The sequence below is a fragment of the Cyprinus carpio genome, chromosome A10 (assembly GCF_018340385.1).
Source record: "Cyprinus carpio isolate SPL01 chromosome A10, ASM1834038v1, whole genome shotgun sequence".
Taxonomy (NCBI): domain Eukaryota; kingdom Metazoa; phylum Chordata; class Actinopteri; order Cypriniformes; family Cyprinidae; genus Cyprinus; species Cyprinus carpio.
The window spans coordinates 20831752-20854907 of NC_056581.1; the positions used below are offsets into that span (position 1 = coordinate 20831752).

Sequence of the window (23156 nt, forward strand, 5' to 3'; positions counted from 1 at the left end):
GGGACCAGGGGAAGGGAGCCCGTTGAATCTGCAGCAGAAAGAGGCATCAGAGTAAATTGATCGCCAGATGTTTCTCGTGAGGAGCTGATGCCTTCTTTCTGAAGGGACTGTAGAAGAGCTCGTTGAATGAAAGGTGGAGTGTCTGAAAACTCCAGTCTGACGCGCTCAGGGTTTCATTCGCCGTGTTTGTCGAGAGAAACGCGCTGGCGATCTGTGACCCGCGCGCAGATTTCAGGGTCGTTCGCGTGCGTTTGTCGGGCTCGAGCGAAAGTTTCGGCGCTTTCTCGCGAGTCTCGCCGGTTGCGTTTGGCAGCTGTGTACTCAGGGATCATATGTCACGAGCAGCTATCCGTCACGTGCTTAGTGGTTTAGTTTAAGGGAAATAAGAGTGGGGATGATGTGTGATGGACGGAGAAACAGTTTTCAAACTGTATTTGAATTAGAGGACTTTATAAGTCAGCGTGCAGAGTTATGTGTCAGTTTATTCTTTGATTAACTTAGATTTTCAAGCATGCACATGCATTAGTAAAAGAAGCAAACACATCAGGAAGCTCTCATTAGTGTTTAGATTATTATCGTGAAGTTTCTTGACACGCTGATGGAAGTTTGCGGTTTGATCGGAGATGCCGGACTATAGGCTATTAAATCATATTGCATAACTCCTAGGGATATGATTTATTGTTCCTCATCAAGGTCTTACGAAATATTCTGTTTTGACTGTTCTTGTAGATGTTGAGAGATCTGAACATCATAAATCCATAAGGAGCTTCATTCATCTGCGGACTGAGGTAAGACAATCGGTCAAATAGCTTCGAGACCGAAACGAAACGTTTTTCGGTGGCTGATGTTTTCATTTTGCATTTGATTCCTCCAGTATTTAATGCCTGGTTGAGTTTTGCATCAGTGATTAATTGCTGGAATAATTGTGATTGTTGTGAATAAAGCTGAAGGGTGCCTTCATTTAATGCCACCAAACTGAACTGGAAAAATAATGACTGTTTTCAAACAGTTTCCCCAAACAGCCCACCTTGCCTGCTATTGGTCAATCATTGCCAGCAGGCCCCGCCCGAACTCACGCCATTGGATTTTGAATCAGAAGTTGGGCCGTTTTACAAACAAATCGATGTTTAATTTTAGTGTAATTTGGGATGTAAGAAAGTATTTTACCGTTTACTTCAGCTTTAAAGATAAATGTTCATTTATACATGTTAACGAGCGCTGTGTGATTTGGAGGCTAATTTTCCCACGAGCAAGAGATAAAGCTTTTTAGTACTAGTTTACTTCCTGGAGTACTAATTTGTTTACTTACTGAATACTGTGCAGTGTGTACTTTTACTCTATAATACTTGTTTGAGAGCTGTAAAATGGAGCAGCTGATGAAGTGAAGAGCACAGATGCATCATCCTCGTCCTTGGATCTGATCTGACCTCGTGGTTTTTGGCCGTCTAGTGAATCGGTCTTTAATCGTAGCGTGTGTGTTGTGATATCTGTGAGTATCGTGTGTGTCTGATAAAGCGGTTCTTTGGGAGCGTGTCGAGCAGCTACAGGAGTCATGTCTACTGCGGCGTAATGAGAGAAAGCCATTACAGGCCTGATGTGTGTGTTTTGGGTGGGATTTCTAAAGCCTGCGTGTGGGAAAGTGCTCATTTTGTCTGTGTGGTCTGGCTCTGGCGGCTGCTTAGGCTTGTTTGAATTAAACCCAGTGGAGCCGGTGCTGCTTTACTGCTGTTATTTCACTGCACAATTTGGCCAATGCTGTGTGATTTCAAATATGTGAACATAAAAATAATAATTATTATATTAAAAAAGTACAGTTTAAATGAATATATTTTAAATTTAATTATGAAATGTATTTTATTTTAATTTAATTTAATTAAAATTAAGGCAAGGGAAGATAAGGCAAGGCATGTAATTTTTTTTTTAATTGTTTTTTTTTTTAATTTAATTTAAAAATTATGCTTTCTGTGCTTGTTTGTTGGGGTGAGGAATTTTTTATTGTTTTTTGTTTTTTATGTATGTTTTTCTTTTTGAATATTATAATAATGATTGTAATAATTACAATTATATTTTAAAGTATTTATTGTTTTTTATTTTAATAATAATTGATTTTTTTTTTTTTTTAATAATTTTTTATAAAATAAATAAAATTTAATTTAAATTTTAACTTAATTTTCTTTTGATTATATAATACATTTTACATTAATTTTATTTAATTTATTTGAATTTTAAATTTACATTTATTTTTATATTTATTTAACACAACCCCTATTTTACACAATATTTATATTTATATTTATAGAAATAAATGTTTAAAATACTTTCAATATATTAATATTTAAATATTTAATATTTGTATTATTATTTTTTTTTTAAAAGGCACAGAAACGGTATGGCATTATTTTGTATTGTTTATTGAGGATTCTGAATGATGGAAAAAGATGAGTGCAGAAAAGTGAAATGACGTCTTCAGTTAGTCAACTAAACGTGTGCAGTTATGACTGATTATTATAATCTCAAAATAACCTTTTGTCTGACTAATTTATGGACTAAATTGGCCGGTGGTTTGTGCCGTCTTTTAGAATGATTTTTCTTCTTTTTGCGTGATCAGCTTCAGCGTGGCTACTTGATTAGCAGACGTGTGTTTGTTTCTGTTAGTTTCTTATATCATTAGAGTTTCTCTAAAAACCGTCAGGCTTTCGTTTAATCAAACATCTCTCAGACACATTTAGTAGTGGTTATTGTGCCCGCGGAACCGCGCTTGAACACTGCGACCTTGTGCTCTGAATATCTGAATACCCCAAGGGCTTCTGGGAGAATTTAACAAGCTTCTGATGTTCCTGGAGAACGGAGGCGTGTGAGATTCCTTCACCAAGGTGAATTTTGAGCCTGGAGCTGCAGAGGTCAGAGTTTAGAGTCCGAATAATGAGCTCAGATCATTCTCAGAGGTGTGATGGGACGCTCAAGGCCTGAAAAAGCAGGCCAGGACTCTGCTTTGTTATTTACATGTAAGGACAGCATAAAAACATGACATAATGTGAAACCGCTGAGCAAAAATGAGCATTACTTATTGTTGTTTCATATAGAAGTCTTTATTTCTATTGGATTTCCAACACAACTCACTTTATTGTGAGTTATATACGGTTATCAGTAAGCATATGAAGTGAGTACTTTATGTGTGTATTATGTGGGCTCAGGGTCACAGCTGTGCGTCTGTCTGCAGTTGAGCTGCATTAGCTGACCTTTGACTTCCCGCATTCAGCTCTGCCTGCGTAATCTGCAGGGAAGTGGAGCCTGGGCCAATGAGAGCAGGGGATTGTGGGTGAGCATTTAATGAGCACAGAGATGGCAGTGTTGCTCATGACGGGAGGAAAAAGAAAGAGCTGGGTGCACAGTGGTGAAATGGGAGTCTTTAGTCTTTTATTTGTAATTTATGCTAGTATTGTCTGCACGACTCATAATTATGTTTACATTATGTGCTGTTTGGAAGTTTAAAATCCACCACCAGGATTCTAGAATGTTCTGTTACTACAGTGTTCCAATGTGGTTGCGACGGGGTATTTGCTACACTGTTCAGTGTGGTTGCCGGGGGTGCTTGCTACACTGTTCCGTTTCGTGGTTGCCGGTGTTGTTGCGTGTGGTTGCCGGGGTGTTGCTAGGGTTGTTGTTACGTTTTTTTGTTTGGTTGCCAGGTAAGTTGCTTGATACACTGTTCCGTGTGGTTGCCAGGTGTGGCGTAACACTCGTTCCTTGCTGCCCTTTCTTAATTGTCTTTGGTTTCTTTTGGTTGCCATGGTTTTGCTACAGTGTTCCTTGCGGTTGCCATGGTTTTGCTACAGTGTTCTGTGTGGTTTCCAGGGTGTTTCTAGGCTGTTACTACAGTGTTCCGTGTTGCTGGGGTGTTTCTAGGCTGTTACACAAGGGTTTCCGTGTGGTTGCACAGGGTGTTTATCTACAGTGTTCTGTTTGGTTGCCAGGGTGTTGCTACACTGTTCAGTGTGGTTGCCAGGGTGTTACTACAGTGTTCTGTTTGGTTGCCAGGGTGTTGCTACACTGTTCTGTGTTGTTGCCAGGGTGCTGCAACAGTGTTCTGTGTGGTTGCCAGGGTGTTGCTAGGCTGTTGCTGTTTTAAAAATATATATTATATTAATAATATGTAATAATAAAATTAAAAATAGTAAAATTATATAAAAGTAAATAAATAGTTAATGTAAAAGTACATTTATTATTATTATTATTATTATTATTGTGCAATATTATTTTATAATAATTTAATAATATTGAAATATTTTGTTTTACAAATATTTAATAGTGTTTTTAAATGTAATAATATTTAAATATAAAATAAAATAAATAATGTTAGTTTTTATGAACCAATATAGCAGTACATAAAAATAAGCAACAATATTTACCTGCTTACAAACTTGAATTCTTTATAATAACTTGCACCGAATCATTCACCGTGAGAAGGGAGTCATTTATTCTGAAAGTCAATAGAATCGGTTGTGATTTCTGGATGTCTTTCAGCTCGTGTTTTTCTCATAAACACATGAAGTGTTGCATGTGAAAGAAATAAAACTCATCTCTGATCTCTCTGAGGCTCTGAAGATGAAAGCACAGATGATTTGAATTATTATCTCTTCAACGTGTCACACGCTGCAAACTAAATGCGTCTGACTTTTGACACACTGACTGCGGCTGGCGGGAGATTTACAGCCGCTCCGTCTTTGATATCCCACCGGGACGTCCCGCACACAGGGAAACAATTCAAAGCCCTCCGCTAATGCGTCCCGATGCACGCCATCCATCCTTCCTTCCGGGGCAGTTCTTTTGTTTGTTGGTCGTGGTATGTTTGTTGATAGCCGTTCTGTTCTCAGCAAGCGTTTTAAAGACTGCCGGTAACAGTGCGCGTGAATCACTCAAAGTGTCAAATATGGCCTCAGTGCTCCATTAAACCCGAGCACAGATGCATTATGGGTAATGGGTGTAGAGAGGATTGCAGGACGCTGCTCTTTGGGGATTCAGAGAGAAGACTGGAGCAAAGAGTCCAGATGGGGTTTGTGAGGAACTGAACGCTTCTGATTCTGATTCCTTAATGACTCCATCAATGATCTCTTTTAGTTTGCAGTTGTTTCATGACTCCAGACAGGTATCTGAAGTTACTTTATGTGAATATAAAATGTATTTATTTGACACGAACCTCTTGCGATTGCTGATAGGTATCTGGATATAAAATATATTTGACACGAAATGCCTGTGATTGTTGACAGGTGTTTGAAGTTACAGTGCAAAAATATAAAATGTATTTATTTGACATGAAAACCCCTGCGATCGTGGACAGGTTTTCGACTGATTTGGTGCTTTTAAGTCTTTTGTCGACTGTAAACTACAAAAAAGAAAAAAAAAACATGATATTTTTAATTTCTTTGTTGATTCAGTAGTGCTGAAGCATTTTGCTGTTTTGGTCCACATCAGAAGAATATAAACATTCAAAAAACCAATTGTCAGGACAATCAAACATTTCCAGTGTATTTTTTAATTGGCAATATAGCCAATATATATAGCTATTTTTTTTTTTTAGCATTTCAGAAGTTATTCAGTGTAACCTATATTTCTATTTATGTCTTCTGAAATATGTTTTAAATGGTGCTTTTTTCAGTCGGAGAAACAATCACCATGAACGAGCAGACTGAAAATGTTTAATGCAAGTAGTAAAATACCGTAAAAAGTAGAATTTTATAAAAATGTAATGGTGTATAATTATTAAATGTTATTTGATTTTGATTTTATAAATATTTTATATATTTATGTACTTGTAAAATGTAATCATATTAATAATATTTAATAATAAAATATAAAATACAATTTTAATATGTTAAATACTTTTAATATTTCATTTAAAAGTATTTTTTATTCTTATTCAATAATAGTTCAAAAGTATTAAATATATGTAATTTTCTATAAATATTTATAGTATTTTTTCATACATAATATTTTAAAATATATTCCATATTTTTTATAATATTATATATATATATATATATATAAGGAGGTTATATATATATATAATATATATATATATATATGTATATATATATAATAAAATTAAAATAAAATGTGAAATATTTTAGAATTAAAATAAGAATTCATTTTTGAGTTGAAAAACCGATATAATCAGATGCTTTTAAAAAAAATATGATTACAAATACAATATTTACCTGCTTACAAAAATGAATAATATATTGAAGAAATGCACTGCAAAAAAAAACTTTTCAAATTTTTTGAGTGATGTTACAATTGAATCTAAGCTCTTGACATTGTTTATTCATTAAAAATCAGATACTATTAAAAATACTGAGCATTTTTGTTTCCTATATTTAAGTGAAATCAAACATCTTGAATTGATTCATTAAAAAATCAGATGCTATTAAAACATTGAGTTGTTTCCTATATTTAATGAAGAAGTTATGAAGCGGTTTTTGTTCACAACCCAAGCAGAAAACATTACAGATTCACAGACGCAGGAAGGGCAGAAGACAAACCAGCAGAAGAGAGCGATCGGGCTCACAATGGCTTTTCCATCTCGCTCTCTCTCAGGTTTCTGGTTTCACAGTCGAGTTCAGGTATGTCTTTATATGCCTCCCTCCATCCATCATCCAAACACACGCACACGGTCCCTCATCCACAGACAAAAGCTCCTGACAGGTTCCTGTGAAACCCAATCGCTCTGCTGCTGTTGTTGTGACACAGGTCTGAGCTTGTGTCTGTCTGTCTGTCAGCGGATTAAAGCACAGACCACTCACTACTTATGCTTCATTTCAATTCCACACATAAAAGAAGTTCAGATGACCCACGAAATGCTGAATATATACAGTGAAAAGCAATAGATGTGTCTAGAAGTTGGGTTTTTTCCACTTTTGCTTTTATTGTAATGCAAGTGTATATCAGAACTATAACTTTATGAATGAATGCATGAGATGAAACCATTGTAGAAATCAGACCTTCAGATCATATTCATCATCCAAACAGACTCGTGAAGTCAGTCAAATACTATGGAGCCGCAACAGTCTCAAAATTAATTTATTTACAGAATATAATTACAAATGCTTAAGCTAATCTAATTTCACAATTAAGTAAAACATGTTTACATGAATATCTGTTTGCAAAAAAAAACCCAGCAAATTTGTTTTGTGTGTATATATATATATATATATATATATATATATATATATATATATATATATATATATATATATATATTTATAATTAAATAGGGTTATATATATTGCTTAGGGTAATTTGTAAAAATATTTACATGAATTTCTTTTTGCAAAAATGTATATATGTAGATATAGAATTTTTTATATATTTTATTTAATTAAGAAAATATTGTCTGCAATTTCTTTGATTATTGGATCAATATTGTTGGTGCAATATGAAAACAAATTTTTTTTGCATTTGAATAGCATGCATTTAAATGCATTAACGGGATTATTCGATTTTAATGCATGCATGAGATGGTGGTCTTTCACAGCCGTTGTTTCTCGGGGTTGATGTATTTGCATGTGCAGCGATGCGTTGAGTGTAAGCGGATGTTGGCGTCTCGATCCGCAGGTTTGTGTCACAGAGGTGGCCATCTTGATCCACTTTCAGTAAAGCTCAGGGCAATTAAACCCCACTGTAGATGCGAGCGAGACATTCAATCTGCGCGGCGCGATCGGATGAAAAGAAAAGAGGTGGCGAATTACTTCAAGCTGCCGGCCGATGCGATGTCCACCAAACCTCCCATTAACCCAGAGATGGAAGAGCGTGGCTCAAATCTAATTTCTCCAGCTCTGGGAAGCGTAATGTGATTGCTGGGAGAGGATCGGATGAGTCAGGATGTCTTGCATCATATAAGGACTGAGGAAACTCTGAATGCAGGGTGAGAAAATCTAATTGTTTGGGGTCCTAATGTGTTCATTGAGTTTCCAAGAAGTTAATCAGGTCCGGAGGGACAGAAACTTTTCCCCTCAGTACTCCAGTCCATTTTGTGAGGTCAGTGGGCATAAAAAATGAAGCAGTGTTATTTATCATTGAGATACTAGTTTTTATTAATGATCTGAATCTTTTTTTTTAAGTAATTTTTTTGTCTTTTTTATTTTTAAACATCTAAATCTTTTTTCTTAATGTTTTGAATCAGTTTTTATTTTTATATTCTAATTTTAATTTTTACGTTTTATTAATTTTCTGTCATTTTCTTTAGTATTTTTAAATGTCTGTATAGTTTTTATAAATATTTTCCATTTTAATTTTAAAGGTTTTGACATTTTGTTGTTTTTTTAATCATTTTTATTTTATTTTATTTTTTAAAATAAATGTCTATGTAGTTTTTATTATTTTTTTTATGTCAGTTATAGTTGTTTTTGTACGTGAATGTAAACTAAATTTGTCTTGGCAACTAGCTGAAATAAAAAAAAAATATATTGTTTTATTTTAGTTCAGTTAACGTTGTTTTTTATTTCAAGTAATGATTTTTATTTTTTTATGGTTTTAATTTTAGTTAACTATAATAACATAAGACTCCAAATAGTCTGAAACCACTAGTAAAACCAATTATGTATAGTTTTTCATTTAATAAGAACATCTTGAAGAAAAACTGACCATCACATGATAAAAAATCACAGACCATTTGACTTATTTTATTGTAATTTGTGAATATTTTGTTTTATTTTATATTTTTAATTTGAGTAAAAATTTTAGGTTTTTTTGTATTATTTTGTTTAGTTTTTTTTCCAATATATATACCCGTGTTGTTTCTATGATTTTTTTTTTTTTTAATTTCAGTTTTAATTTGTTATTTTTGTTCATTAAGTTAAACTAAATAAAAATGAGAAATGTTGCAAATAGCTGAAGTAAAAAAGTTTTTTTGTATTTTATTTAATGTTTAATGTAAAATTAATCTTTATATAAATATTTATATATATCTATTAATAATATCTATTTATAATATTCACATTTTGTGAAAAACAAATATTTAAATAATTTTATTTTAAAAATTCTCAAATGTTCTCGTTTACTTGTTAAAACTGTTTTATACTTGATTTATTTGTATTTTCCTCCCCAGTGTGATAATTGACGAATTTTCTTGACTTGATTTATTTGTATTTTCCTCCCCAGTGTGATAATTGACGAATTTTCTTGACGAATGTAACTATGAAGACAATATAGCATTATCCACTACCAGGATAAATACGGTCATAGTGTGGTCGATGTGGTATAGACACTTTTTTTTGTGTTCGCTACGAGCGCTCGCACCCGCATGATTAAAAAGCGGATAGATGTCAGAGAGCGGGCACCTATTGATCTTGATATCGATCCATTTACAGCCGAGGTCTCTCTCCATCAGGCTTGTGTACACACCCTTCCCTCTGAGATCCAGAGCAACTGATCAGCTCCACACTCGCTTTAATGCTAATGAAGTCAGAGCTAATGAAAATCATTACGCCTTCATATATGTCAAATTATTTAGACTGGAGGGGTTTTGCATGTTTGTTTTGGGCTTATGCTTGTTTTCTATGACCTTACCACAATCACTGTAGTATAAAAGGGGTTGTTTCATAGTAAACATGCTTTTACTGGCTCTTTCAAACAAGTCGTTTAAACTTACTGTGGCTTTAAATAAGACCTCCTCTAGTCCATATATGGAATTGAAATTCAAATGATTATGACATCAAAACCTTCAGCTCATTAACATATGACCGCCCACTTTAACACATGATCCTGAAAAGTTACTGAATTTGCATTGATATGTAAATGTGGGCGGTCACATGTTAATGAGCTCTTGGTTTTAATGTCATAATCATTAGGATTTCCATATATGGAATGGAGAAGTAAGTTTTGAGTACATATGTTATTGAGCTAATGGTTGTGTTAGATACACATTCATAAATGACTTTTACATTCAAACTCAAATGCAAGATATGTAAATGGGGCATGAATGGTAATAAGCCATAAACAGTTCACAAATAAAGCCAACATATTCGAGTAATTTTGCATATCTAAAGGCCATTATAGAATCTTTAACAGGACAGTCGCATAAGAACAGCCCCTTTAGTTGAACAACTTAAAAGTTAAAATTCCGGACATGTTTTTTGAACTTCAACGTCTCCGTTCCATATATTGGAAACAAAATGTAATGATTGTGACAAACCATGAGCTCATACCAACATGTGACCGCCCACTTTTCATATCTCAACAAAGGAAAACAAAATGCTACTGAGTATGCAGTAATATGTAAATATGGGCGGTCCTATGTTAATGAGCTAATGCTTTTGACATCATAATAAGGATTTTGTTTCTATATATGAATTTTGAGTGCATACTTTAATGAGCCAACGGTTGTGTCATAATCAATTGTGTTTGTTGATGAAGGTTGGTTAATGGCTATTTTGAATTTGTATAATGTTTTGTGTTGTTAGTATTTATTGATGGTGTAGTAGCAAGAACTGGCTGTTTAGTTGTAAGGTTAAATTAAAGTACGACTGTTTGATGCATGAAACCTTATTTTATAAGTGTACTACAGGGAGAATCTAAATGCTTGAGGAATATGAGCCATAGCAGGAGAGAGCATTATAGTGTTTGGATGATATTTTGTGCTCTTGACTCACGCCGTGGCTCTGGTTTCTGTCAGACGTCTGTGTTAAATAAGCTTCCTCTGTGAGTGCAGTCGAGGGGATCAGCTCATGAAGTGCACTAGGAATGATTTGGATGTTGTTTTGAGTTCTTCTGTTGAGGCAGAAGATCTGAAACTCTTCATTTTTGGCTGAAATTCGCCAAGTCTGCTAACGCTTCAGCCCGTCTGACTCAGGTTTGTTGTGTACCGCCCACTTTTCATGATCCCAGCTGGGTTTTTTTTTATATTTTAATAACCTGTTTTATTAGGTAAGAGAATTCTGTACTGCTTTTTGTATTGTTGTTGTGTGTTGCATAATTAATATTTGAAATGGGTTTTTAGTTTGGAGTTTTGATTTTGTGGTATAGAACGATTATGATGTATGATTCACTCAAAAAAGACTCACAAGGAAGATCATGATGCATGATGCATTTTTTGCATTTGAATACCATGCATTTAATAAAAAACAAAAGCTTCAATCAATGGACTTTCCATTTTTCACTATGCAGAAATTCAGCATGATCAGACTGATTCACAATGATTCATTTGAGCAGGTTCTTTTAATGAATCGGTAAAAAAAGACTCACAGGAGTTTTATTAACAGTTTAAATCAGTTTAATTAATTACATGTATATGTTGTAGACCAGTGGTTTTCAACCTGTGGGCCGCGGCCCCCTAGTGGGTCGCGATGGTATTGAAGGTGGGCCGCCAATTAACTATTAAAATAAATAATAATACTTGTTAATATATGTAAAAAAGTCTAAGTCATAACATAATAACATCATTTCATATATATAATAAATAAAGCCCGAGTTATTTTCTGTTCATGGGCAGTTGCATTCTAGAGCTGTGCGATAGAAATTGTCATAAAATCACGATTTGAGCGTGCGCGATTTCTAAATCGCTTTATAGCCACGAATTTTCCGCGGCGCCTGACCTCCCGCAGTATGCCATCCGATCTAATAAGAAATGCAACGCGCCTAGCTTCGAGAAACAGATGTGATGCGCCTTTTTTTTCCGAAAGACCATGTTAACGGATCAGAGTGTTCACACTGCACGCGTAAAAGGCTAGAAATAAAAACGTGCGAAAAGAATGACTATCTAGCACATGAGCATAGAGAGAGTTGTGACTGCACAGGACGCAGTTTGAGCGAGAGAAGACACGTTTTAAGTGCGCGCACTCTTCTCCGAGCGAGAGAGCGAGCGAGAGCAACATGTATTCTGAGCAAGCGCGTCTGGGTTTTGTGACAGCAAAAGAATGTGCGGCGTTGCGGACAGATTCGCGCTCGCGCATTCAATTAATGTGCTTGCGCTTTACCATTAATGCGCTCTCGCTGCTGCTTATTCTGCACCGCATACACATACTGGTATACGCACTGCAGACGGAGTAGGCCCTACGTGTGAACCTGTATAATGTATAACAAATCTATTTCAACACCTGAGGCACCGCTACAATGAGCTCTATGAACAATGTATGGCAAAAAAGTCCCTGGACACAGGATTTATTTATTTATATATATTTTTTTGCCATACGTCTAGAAATTTTGTTACACCTTTACTTAGTGACTTGACTTATGTCTGTTCTAGAGACGTAACAACTTTTTGATAAAGCTCTAATTGGTTTTCTTTTGGAAATATGTTTCAAATTCATACTGAATGCATTTATGACTGTAAAACATATCTGTGTGTGTCAAAATTGTGATTAAAATCGAAATCGCAAAATTGATCAAAGAAATCGCGAGTTTTTTTTTTTTTGTCCATATCGCACAGGCCTAGATCATTCAATAAATACAGTTAACGATCTAGCTTCTGAGATACTAAGTTATTAACCCAACAATAGGGGGTCAGTATTTTTTATTTTTTTTTGGGGCGCAGTGGCCGCGCAAAACATACTGTTATGTGTTTGGTTGTGTGGGCCACGAGTTGAAAAAGGTTGGGAACCACTGGTGTAGACTCTAAACAACTTTAACGGCATTAGTGCTCTTCTAAGAAACAAGTTCCATGTTAAGTGCTGATGCGGTTTCTGAATCTATGTAAAAATAATTAGTTTTACATGAGTTGGGAGTTGTGAGAGAGGGATTTTGAGTGCTGCAAAAAAACATTAAATAGATAAAACACCTTCCATTGTTTTGTTCTCACTTCATGATCAGATTCATTCACAAACAAATGATTCTTTTGATTCTTTTAATGAATCAGTCAAAAAAGGCTCATAAGAACGAACAAGTCTGAATCAGTTTAATGAATAGCTCTGGTTTAGAGTCCATGAGCGGCTGTGTTACCGAGGTGTTGTGATCTCGCTCGTTTTCTGATGACTTTGAATTTAATTAGCATTCCTGAGCCATTAAGCATGGAGCGTGCCGCTACAGGACCTGCAGTAAACAGCTGATTTGGCGGCGCTGCTGAGGATGTTTCTTATTGAGGGAGCAGGTACTCTCTCTCTCAGAGCGTCTGCTGGGAAACACACAACCTGTAGGAATGCCAAGAATCCCTGTGTTAAAGTTCACACTATATCTCCTTCTGCGCCTGGATGGCGGGAAATGGAAGACAGCTGTGTGTGTGTGTGTGTGTGTGTCTGATGTGTTGTGCACGATGACAGACACATGAATCACACGATTTTTGGTCACGCTGAGATTATTCTCATTAGCATATAATAGGGCTGAATGATTTGTGAAAAAAAAGAAAGCTCCAGGTTTGCTGAGCTTGTTTGACTTTTCCTGGTGTTTGGATAATAATAATAAATAATTGTATTTATTTATTTATTTATTATTTGCTTCTCTGTAGGGCTGCACAGTTTGGCACAAATTGTTGTGAGAAAAAAAAAATTATATGTATATTTTAATATATATATATATATATAATTATATATATATAGCTATATATATATATATATATATATATAATATATATATTATATAATTATTATTATTGTTAAAAAATTATTAATACATTTATTTTTATTACAAATTAATAAGGTATTTTCAATCATTGAAATATTACTATTGTATTTTCACTGTAAAATTAATGTTTAAGAAAAATAATTTTATAATTTTACTTTACAGAAACAATTTTCTGTGTTTTTTATTAATAAAATTATTTGTAAAGTATTTTCAGTAATAAAAATATTACTATTGTAATGTCCGTGTAAAATAAAAATGTACTAGCCTATTTAAGAAACTAATAGAATAACTTTATTTTACAGTATAACTGTAAAATTAGAACCAGGCTGCTGAAAACACCGGATCATGAGCTGCTCACGTGTAAATGAAAACAGTGCTGCATGTATTTATTTGATTAAATCACAGCCGTTGTGAGGTGATAATCACACGAAGCCATATCATGATTTCAGTTTATTTTGATTAATCACACAACCCCAGATTATAACTGTGTCCTCCTGACAGATGAAGCTTCCCCAGAGCAATAAAGTGTGTCTACCAACAACTTTGCCAGTTTCTGTTTTCAAGGCTTTTTTGTGAGTATTTTCAGTAAGTGGTGTAAAATCATCATACATCTCAGTGCAGGTATGTTTGCGTTTGTCCCGGCGCGTCCCGCAGGTGTGTGTGGAGCGACTGCTGTGTGAAGAGCTTTCAGTTAAGCACTAATGTAAGCTTTTAAGGCAATGTGTTTACTGAAGCTGTCAGAGGAACGTCCAGCCAAACTCTCCCTTCAGAAGCTCCTCTGGCACCAGACTCCTCCTGGCTTCAGACGCATCACCTTTTTCCACTTTAAAAACCCTGCTTAGAGCCGAGCGCACAGCGCCGGGGTAGGTGTTTGATTTTTTTTTATTTTTTTTGTTTTTTTGTGTTTCAGTATTATTGTGTGTTTTTTAGATGGGGGTGTTTATGGCGTTTCAGATGCGTTTGTAACACAAGCCTGTGTGCTTCCCGTACGTGGTTTTGACAGGGAGTGACTGTGAGGGGAAGAAGGAAAAACAGATGATATTTGACTCTTTTATGCGCACTTCATCCATCTTTTCGATTTGTTTTTTTTTTTTCAGATGATTTTTATGATTTTCACATGTGTTTTTTGTTTGAGATGAGAGGGGGTTTTTGTGTTTTTAGAAATTCTCTGTTGCCTCCAGATTATCAGGTGACGTCTGAAGTTCGCATGTGATCGCGTGTGCGTGATGGACGCCACCTTTACGTATTTGCATAATGTAGATTTCATCATTTGGACGCGCCTGCAGAAGTGCATGACTTGATGTGCCCTGATTAGATGGCAGTCCTGTGCAGCGTTTCCTGGAACACAGACGATTCCATCTTAAAAACCGGTCAGATTAACTGAACGGGAACTTTGGTTTGTTTTGACAGGAATATTTTTGCATGTCCAATTTTTTTGCATTTTCAGGAATATTTTTAGTTCAGATAATATTTGTGTTTTGGATAGTATAAATGGGTGAGAATATTTTAATAGTATGCATAGTGGTTGTGTGTGTTCACATATATATTTTTATTAGTTATATATTGAGGTTTTAATATAAATATTTAATATTTGTATAATTTTATTATATTATTTTTTATATTTTTTTTTTAATATAGTTACTATTTTTTATTATAAAATTACATATAATATAACTAAAAAATAAAATTTAACAACTTATAAAAAAAATAATTTATATTAAAATTAAATAATTAAAATACGTTCTTGTTATATTAGAAATATTTTAGATGGTGAGTGTGGGTGTATAATATATTTGATTCATTTTTAATTACATACATTTTTAATTTACTTATTTAAATATTTAAATATTGTGGAATTGTGTGTATGATATATATTATTAACTTTTTAATTGCATTTCATTTTTGTAATTACACTTAAATATTTAAATATTTTAGAATGGTGTTGTGTTGTGTGTGTGTGTGTGTGTGTGTGTATCTATATGATATATATATATATATAAATATCTATAGATATATGTATTATATGCATTTTAATCATTTAATGTAAATATTTTCATAATAGCAATTAATATATACATATTTACATATATTATATTATAAATAATATATCATAAACAGTTCTAAATAAAAAGTATGTATATATTAATTAATATATTAATTCGTTTTTCTCTTAATTTTCTATATGTATTTAAATTAATATTAAAATTTTACTTAAGTTAAATATTTTCATAAAACAATTAACAAATTCATATTTGCATTTATTTATATAAATGTTTTTCCCCGCTGTTTTTTTCACTAAATGGACTTAGAGTGGCATGGAATTGAATATTGAATTATTTTCACTTAAGTCCACCAATTTAATAAGAACTAGCCATACATTTACCTGCATATGTTTTTAATAAAACATTTAAAACATGAAAAACATTATGAACATTTTTTGAGTGATGTGCTCAGTAAGTCAGGTCTAAATCGATTCATTGGATTGATTCATTTGAACTGATTCACAGAAATCTTATAGTCTTATAGTTAAATTTAGAGTGTGTCAGCGTTAGTACAGTACCTGTCCTCTGTTCTGCTGCTGGTCAAACGGGCCGCTTGTTTGACTCGGTCCACAATGAGTCTCATTGAGCCACGCCGGAGTGTTTGTTTTGGAGTCGCGGATGGAAAAATGTGCAGCTGGGAAGGTTCCCCTCAATCAAACGACATATTAATAGCCAAGTGACACACGGCACAGGTTGAGCGGCGCAGGAATGCCTGGCAGGTTTGGGCACATATTGTTGGGATTAGGACGCTCGCCAAAACAAATGACCTCCAACTTGGTGGGCAGCGTGTCCAGAGAGCGTGCGTTGGGTTCCTCAAACAGGGTTTTTTTGTAGAGCAGAAGTCGCTGGTGTTGCCGTCCGAGATGTTGGTCACCATCATATTCTGACCTTAATTTGTGCATCTTGGCTGCGGTTCATCTCAGACCGGTGGAGCAGCTGAATAAATATACAAATGAATTCATTTCAGTATCAAAACTCGCTTGCAGGCAATGGCCAAATAAAACACAGTGTCCCCTCCGTGATGTATTTGGCAAAGATGCAGTTTATCTTTTATCTTAAAGGAGTAGTTCAGTCAAAAATGAAAGATCTGTCAGCGTTTACTCTCCCTCATGTTGTTTCCAACCTGTTTGAGCATTTAACCCTCATTCGGGTCCATTTTGACATGGAAAATATGTTTTTTTTTTAATGCATAGTTTTTAGTAAGGGAACGAGACTTTGCAAATGCTTTGAGATCTTCAAAATACACATCATTTATTTTTTTCTGATTTTTTACAATTATCTTTAAAGAGATATAAAACATTTCGTGTCCGGGTCATTTTTGACCCAGGTATGTGTGAAGCACCATTAGGTTTCAAAACACTGTTATCTATGAAGTTATATAAGTGTCAAAAACTTTTTAAAAATATATTTAGCCTTTTCCTCACATCTCACACACTTTGGGACTGAATTTTGTTAATGATCATGAAAATGTACGTCTTTTGACAAACCATTGCAGCATTAAAAAATGATCACTTCATCTGAAAGTGAACGTTCATGCAAGTAGAATGAATTTATTTTGTCAGAGTAATAGCCTATTTATGTTTTGTTAAGCAGGTCTCATGAATTTGGACTGTTTTCGAGCAATCATGAGTTCATTGTTCAATTCTGTTCATTGCAATGTAGTTAAAATCAGTACTTCTCAGATTATATGCACAGATAGATCAGTGAGTCATGTGGGTTTAGAAATGAAGGCAGATGATGAAGATTTATTGTGTTTCTGTGTCTTTAAGGGGTCTGTATTGTGCTTCAGTCTCTGCTGAGGAGGGTTTGAAGGCTCACAGATATTTATAACGGTGCTGTAATTGCTGATTATTTTCCTGGAAGACGGTGTCACAGCGGCGTAAACAGAGAGACTGACCTCGAGCCTCGTCTGCAGATTCACTGGATCACGCTGCGCTCATTTGTTTATTTCAAAGTGTCCTCAGAGTTTATTTAAAAGATGAATGGAGCAAGAATGCAATCTAAACGATCCCAATGGACCACGCTGGATAGAGGATAGACAGATAAAAACTGAAGAAATGACTGTAAAATGTGTAGTTATTCATACAGGTTTTTCACAGGCGTAACTCGTTTGCTGCTTGCTGTCTGAAACAAATCTCTGAACTGTTTTCCAGGATTTGAGTTGTTTATCTCAATTTTTGGCTTCGTAATAATAATAATAATAATAATAATAATAACATTTATTATTTCATGCTGCTACTACTACTACTACTAATAATAATAATAATAATTATTATTATTATATTTATTTAATGCTGTAAAGATATGGATTTAAAACATTTTTTATTTGTTACATTACTTAAGAAACATTTATGTTTTTAGATTTTTTTTATTTTATTTTCATATTTATTTTATTTATTTGATATTCATACCTCATATTATTCATATTATTTGTTAAACAAATCTCTGAGTTGGTTTCCCAGATCTAGATTTCACTTTTTAATAATAATAATTTATTCATTAAGTTTTATTTAATACTGTAAAGTGAAAGGATTTAGAAATATTTTATTTATTTTATTCCATTATATATTTATGAAAAATATTTTTTATGTTACTCAAAAGATTATTCATAGTCTGAAACAAATCTCTGAATTTTTTCCCCCAGATTTGAGTTGGGATTTTCTATGTTTTTCTTTTTAATAATAATAATAATAATAATAATAGTAATAACAATAATAATACATTTATTTCTGTAAAGATGCATGGATTTAGAAACATTCTATTTATTTATTCCATTATATGACATTTTACTTATGTATTTGTTAGTCATACAGATTATGCTCCCTAATCTCTGAATTGTTTTCCAGGTTTTAAGTTTAATTAATTATTATTATTATTATTATTTAATGCTGTAAAGGGTGTGGATAAAAAAAATAATCATTCATTTCATTATTTATGTATGAAAACATACATTAAGTTATGTTATTTTATTTATTTATTTCATTCAGTTCTTCAGTGGAAGTGTTCATTTAACATCAGGCTGCTCCGGTTGGATCATGCATTTGAGAAAAAGCTCATGTCAGCTTTCTTTTTCCTCTGAACGGATAGATATTGAGTGACGTCTCTGTTGGGTGGTCTGTGATTCTGCCTGATTTTACACACCAATGCAAACATTTTTGAAAGTCTTGCGAGTTTCATAACAACATCGAGCGCTGAAGCAGGAAGTTGTTTTTAATAATAGCACTTTTTTAGCATCTCCTTTTCCACACGTTTGGCTTTTGTCAGCGTGTGCGCGCCGTGATGGATGTGTGTTAGTGTGAGGCTTGGCTTCTTACTCTTATAACCTCGCAGACAGCGCCGGCGTCCAAGCAAAATCATCTCCAACCGCTTCTGTCAGCTTCAAAACCTCCTGCGCTCGCAAAACAAATTGGAGCTGGTAGTTTGAGAGCAGAAAATCTGCAGCGGACGAGTGAATGGAGGACGGATACAGAGTTAGGCTGTGTAATAATGTGCGTTTATTTGAAAGCAGCTTTGGATCTGCTGGGCTTGTATGAACAGCTGTTTCTGCCCACTTCCACCTGCAGCCGTTTCTTACAGAGCAGCTTCGATTAATGAGAGTTTTGTGCTTGAGCGTTGGAGCTTAGACAGCAGGAAATTGGAGGATAAACTAGCCTGCTGTTGCTCCAGCGAGCCCGGGTTTTGTGGCTTTATTGGTTTCTTGAAGTGAACTGCATCTCCTCCAGCCCTTCACCTCAGTCTGTATTGCTAAAAACTATTTTAAACTGTTTTTTTTTCTCATTTCTGCATGCAGTTTTTACGATCAGTAATAACTGAGAGATTTTGATTGCGTTTGTTACACAGTGGGACCATTTCAAATGAACCTGAAGACAAAAAGATAATTGAAAATGGTGAAAGCATAAAAGTAATGGTGAACATTTACATTTTTACTTATATTAACCTGAAAAAAAAGGGGGGAAAAAATGGTTTACTTCAATAATCACTTGAAAAACTTCAGAATCAGAAGGCTATGCATTGCTTTTTTGTTTTTAATATAAATTTATATGTATATAATCTTTATTACATAAAGTTATAATGTATGTGTGACACAATTATATATATTAAATAAAATAAAAATAAATTAAATCTTATTTATTGGTATATATAAATACAATAAATATTACAATTATAATATATATATTAAAATTAAAATATATATTATTAAATTTTTTAAATGTATATTATATTATTACATAATTATAAATGATAAATTATTTTAAGATAATTGTAAAATCTGTGTATATTATATATAATTATATTAATACAATATAAATTGTATAATTAAAAAGCAAACTATGTATTTCTGTTAATATATATATAAAATTTAATAAAATTTAAAACATTTCAATTTTATATTAATATAAACATTAAAATAAATAAATCAATATTTGTTTATTTATATCATCATTTAATATATATAATGTAATATATCAATATTTATGTATTATAAAGCTTCTGATTCATAGCTTTAAGTTTTTCAAGTAATTATTGAAGTAAACCATTTTTTTTTCTAGTAAATATAAGGAAAATTGCATAGAAAATATATAAAATTTATAACACACTATCTGTATAGTTTGTTTTTAATTCTATACTATTATATAATTATATATTGAATAATTTGATAAATTATATAATTAACATAATATTTAGTTTTAATAAGTTGTTGTTGCTGTGTGTTTAAAATTGGTATTGCGTATTGTGAAATTTCTCTTGTACTGTAATGCCAGCTCTATTCATGAGCGTGTTTTATGTCAGCTGCCCGTTTACAGACTGAGGGAATCACATTCAGTGGCGCGGCTCCAGCAGACCTTCACAGAAGTTGGTTGAAAGCCTCGAATGTGAAAACGAGTGGAACACCATGAGCTTTCAAAACAACCGAAGGGATTTAATTACACATACCTGGACAACTTACAGCATGGAAAATCCCTGAGCGCTCGCCGCCCACGCCTGCGTCCATCCCAGCGACCGACAGCTGCATAATCAGACTAATAATGACGGCGGGTAACGAGTCCGGCGAGCTCATCGATCGGTGCAGCTGTCAGTCATTTACAGTGACCTCCTGCTCCGGTGCCGCTGTTATTCTAGGCACAGGTTTGGAGACGTTTGCAAAGCACTAATACAGGTTCGAGGGTCCTGATGGCATCTTCAGCGTGTTTGCACTTGAATCTTGTGTACTGTAAAGTAAAACGGTTTTAACGTTAAACCACTATGCTTTTAATTTGGCGAAAAAAAAACTTTTGTTCTCAACAGCTGGCTTAGAAGCACTTCTCATTACAAGTTTATGAATATAGTTGGCACATGTTGTGCATATATTTATTGAATTAAATCTCAGTCTTTGTGATTTGATAATCACAGATTTACTTTGATTAATCATGCAGCATAACCAGATCCAAACAAACCTTCAACAGAACAGTGACGTGTAGAGCTTACATTCATCACACACACTTGGCAAAGATAAATCAACATGGAAATGTAAAAAGTAGCGGTGTAACAATATACAAACTGAACCGAAAAATAGTCGTGAAGCGGCAGCAGTGTAAACGAACAGAAGAGCATTTGTAAGCATTTACTGTAATTCTCTCTTCAATTTAGCTGTTGTGTCATGCTGCTGTAGAAACAAACAAATATACTATGAGGTTTTTGGATCATTTATGTTTTGAGCTTCGTCCTTTGTGTTAAGAAGCTTACTCGGTTACATTCATTTCCAATGGACTTGAGATTGCGTAAATATAATGAACTCAAATCAATGCGCAAACAATTTGTTTTATCAGCAGTCATGTTTAAACCATGCGCGTGCATGATGGAGCGCATCCGAAAGGAGCAAGATTATATTTAATAAAATGCATATTTTTAAGATATACACACATCTATTAGGTTATAATAATGAGTCCCTTACATTTACAGAAAAAATAAATGATGGAAATATGTGACTGTGTTCAGAATACTGAATGTGTTCCGGCAGAACATTTTACATCTGACCAGCCTTCAACCTTATTTAGTGCTTTTTTTCTATTTATTATCTATAATTTGTGATCTTTCAGACTGTGTTCCCTTTTTATTATGTTAAAGGGATAGTTCACCCAAAAATGAAAATGACCCCATGATTTACTCACCCTCAAGCCATCCTACATGTGTATGATTATCTTCTTTCAGACGAATCCAGTCAGAGTCCAAAAGAAGTCCAATAAAGTGCATCCATCTATAATAAAAGAGTGCTCCACATGGCTCCATGGTTGAATAAAGGCCTCCTGAAGTGAATCAATGCATTTTTGTAAGAAAAATATCCATATTTAAAACTTTATAAACCATAATCTCTAGTTTCCACTAACTGTCATACACGCGTTCATTCCTGCGGATGATGTAGGCATAGCGTAAGCTCTGGTGAGAATATGCTAGTCTCGCGAGAACCGGCGTTTGTTTACAGAAGCCAAGTTTCCTTACTTTTTTCTTTACAAATCCACATTTTGTACTTCTAATTTGTGACCGGTGTTTTGTTTTGCTCTCTCCGCTGCGTTTCCGCATTCGTCACTTCTCACTGGACCTTACGCTACATCTATGTTTTCTGCCGGAATGAACGTGCGTATGACAGCTAGAGCTAGAGATTACATTTTATAAAGTTTTAAATATGGATACTTCTCTTACAAAAATGCATTGATTCGCTTCAGGAGGCCTTTATTAACCCCCAGAGCTGTGTGAGGCACCTTATATGATGGATGGATGCACTTTATTGGACTTCTTTTGGACTATTGACAAATAACACCCATTCACTGCCATTATAAAGCTTGGAAGAACCAGGACATTTTTAATATAACTCCGATTGGATTTGTCTGAAAAAAGAAAGTCATATTCACCTAAGATGGCTTGAGTGTGAGTAAATCATGGGGTAATTTTCATTTTTGGGTGTACTGTTCCTTTAAAAGTTTATAAAAGTGCTGTTTATAACATTTATATTTTTAGCAGCATACAACTATACATTTTAAAATATTTCTTCTTTAATAAATTAGCCCTTGGTGTGTAACATAGATATTTTAGTTAAAGTGTTTAACTTTTTTTTGTATTTGTTAACAGATAGTGGAGTATTCTTGTGGAAATTTCTAATACCACATTAAGAATAAGTTAAAAACAGCTCGGGATCTCCACACTGGTGTTAGATAGCTGGCTAGTCATGGACACTTAAAAAACACAGCTGGTCCACTTCACCACCCTCAACTTGTCAGCCTTTATTCAATCATTTTAAAAATGCATTTTCCACTGTTCATTTCAGAAACGTGCGAGAGAGAAACACACGCTCCCTTTATGAGTTTCTGCTCTGGTACCTTCAGTAGCTGCTCCCACAGACTTTCCAACCTCGCTTTGTTTTTCCTGTAACTCTCTCCCCACACCATTTTTCATTTATTTACCATGACACAATGTTCATTAGGCCCAACGAGGCTTTTCTGCCCAGACTTCAGGGGCGTTTGGGTTTTTGAAAAGGCTTTCCTCGCAATTCTCTGCGGCTTGTGTGTCAAATCGGCCGTGTAACCCTTCCCG

At 34.1% G+C, this 23156-nt stretch overlaps 1 long non-coding RNA gene across 1 annotated transcript; it reads left to right on the forward strand.

The window, feature by feature from the left end:
- The first annotated feature begins 724 nt into the window (after positions 1 to 724).
- Positions 725 to 21261, forward strand: LOC122146505. The gene is made up of 2 exons (XR_006161032.1): positions 725 to 788; positions 20382 to 21261. It is a non-coding gene; the product is annotated as an uncharacterized LOC122146505 (long non-coding RNA).
- Positions 21262 to 23156: the final 1895 nt, after the last annotated feature.